General features: G+C 44.4%; 1 protein-coding gene across 1 annotated transcript in view; it reads right to left on the reverse strand.

The window, feature by feature from the left end:
- LOC138968016 (serine-rich adhesin for platelets-like) overlaps window positions 1-2,500 on the reverse strand; it is a 305,824-nt gene that overhangs the window by 149,784 nt on the left and 153,540 nt on the right. The gene's annotated exons all lie outside the window — the stretch shown is intronic.

Raw genomic sequence — 2,500 nt, forward strand, 5'->3', positions numbered from 1 at the left:
CATAAAGGGGCGACCTTGCAATGAGCACCAATGCCAAGCGACTCGTATACATACATAACAAGCAATGCTAGTTTTGGTAGTCTCTTTATCATCTGCGACTGCACCATTAAAAGAGGTCGGGTTTACGATGCAGTCGAACCTGTCTAAAGAGACCACCAAAGGGACTGAGCAATTGTGGTCTCTTTAGACACGGTGGTCTCTTTAGACAGTTGATTTATATTGTCGTAAAAAAAAGTCGGGGAACCTTTGGGTAGTCTTAATGGGCAGGTGGTCTTTATTGACAGGTGGTCTCCAGGGCAGGTTCGACTGTACCTTGTTTTCCAAATAATTATCCAGCTTGTCGATCATCATAGTAGACATAGAACCGCACACTTTTTTTTTACAGGCACGTATACCAAACAAATACGCCCCAGACGCTTTTTACGCAGAGCGGGATGTTTCGTTATGAAATACACGTCAAACATCTACCTACATTTTCAAACTTATTTCGGTCCAAAATAAATGAGACTATGCTGTTTAACTCAATAGGTGTCTGAGGGGAAGGTTAATTGCCTTTACAGCGTGAGAAGGTCTTGACTGATCTGTGTGTGTGTGTGTGTGTGTGTGTGTGTGTGTGTGTGTGTGTGTGTGTGTGTGCGTGTGTGTGTGTGTGTGCGTGTGTGTGTGTGTGTGTGTGCGTGTGTGTGTGTTTGTGCGTGTGTGAGTGTGTAGGTTTACACGAAATAGGAGACAGAAGGTTCCCGTCAAAGAAATACAGGGAGAAGGAGTTTAAGTGTAAGTCGGTACAGAAGAAAACCTGTCACTTTAAGTGTTGGCGTCGCTGAATCAGGGACCGCTCATTGTGGGATCGCCTGTTACGAATTACAAGAAGATGAAATCGACTCCTTCAATCTTACTTAGCTTCAGGAAAATTCTGAGACCGAGACAGCATCTCTCTGCAAATGTGGATTTACGGGGTTAACATAGTGGCTGTGGCTGTCAGAGTTCGAGACGTCGCTGTCATTGTGAGTGACAAACGACACATCTTTGAACAGATCAGCACAGGAGCTAATGGAGCTGAAGTTCTCAAGATGATGTCCACACATTATCTCCCTGTAGCTCGTTGAATGTCAAAGCGTTAAGCAGACAGCTTAGAGTGGCTGCTTCACTTTAAAGAAGCTGTCAGAAGGCCTGGTTTTGTTAGCTTAGTTAATGCCAAGACAGGCTTAGAATCTACTGGGCATCGATCATTTGGTGAATACACAGAGCAATGTAATCCACAGTAATCCAGAACGAGAATTACTCGTATAATTCTGGTTTCTGGGAATGCTAAACGATTGCATGCATACTCTATGGTATCAAAAGCAATATCTCTAACTTCAGTGTCAGTTCAATAAACCGGCAAGGCTTTATTTTTGTCCATGACTCGTACACACACACACACACACACACACACACACACACACACACACACACACACACACACACACACACACACACACACACACACACACACACGGCCCTATATTATCAGTGACAACAACTTTTGCACAAATTACTGGATTCCAGCGTAGATGGAACCTAAGGGCAGAAAGTAGAAAGGACAGGACATTCCCCTGGCTCCCCCCTCTTCATCCCCCCCTCCCCCCCCCCCCCCCCCCCCCCCGCTTCTCTCCTCGTCTCAACTTCCTTTCTCCACTCCCAATGCCTCGGGGCAACTTTAACGACAGAAGAGTAGTCTCCCCCAGGCAAGTAAGCAGAACAAATGACTTTCCCCTATACCTCCCTTTCCCTCCCCACCACGGGAGACGTTTGGCTGTTTTAGCTCACTAATTATTGCTCTCTGTCCGTCCATCTGTCTGTCTGCCTGTCTCTCTCTCTTATTATTATTTGTATATCTTTTTTTTTAGTTAGTCCCTCTTTAGGGCGAGGGCTGGATGTAAAAAAGCAGACCACTGCTAGCCTTAATCTATTACCCTCGTTAAATAAAGAATTGTCATTGTCATTCTCTCTCTCTCTCTCTCTCTCTCTCTCTCTCTCTCTCTCTCTCTCTCTCTCTCTCTCTCTCTCTCTCTCTCTCTCTCTCTCTCTCTCTGTCTCTGTCTCTCTCTCTCTGTCTCTCTTTTTCTTTCTCTCTCTCTCTCTCTCTCTCTCTCTCTCTCTTTTATTATTATTTGTATTTTATTTAGTTAGTCCCTCTTCAGGGCGAGGGCTGGATGTAAAAAAGCAGACCACTGCTTAATCTATTACCCTCGTTAAATAAAGAATTGTCATTCTCTCTCTCTCTCTCTCTCTCTCTCTCTCTCTCTCTCTCTCTCTCTCTCTCTCTCTCTCTCTCTCTCTCTCTCTCTCTCTCTCTCTCTCTTTTATTATTTTTTTATTTTTTTATTTTTTTTAGTTAGTCCCTCTTTAGGGCGAGGGCTGAATGTAAACAAGTCGCGTAAGGCGAAATTACTACATTTAGTCAAGCTGTGGAACTCACAGAATGAAACTGAACGTAGTCCGCCGCTAGTGCAAAAGG

The sequence above is a fragment of the Littorina saxatilis genome, linkage group LG6 (genome assembly GCF_037325665.1).
Source record: "Littorina saxatilis isolate snail1 linkage group LG6, US_GU_Lsax_2.0, whole genome shotgun sequence".
In the NCBI taxonomy this organism is placed as follows: Eukaryota; Metazoa; Mollusca; class Gastropoda; order Littorinimorpha; family Littorinidae; genus Littorina; species Littorina saxatilis.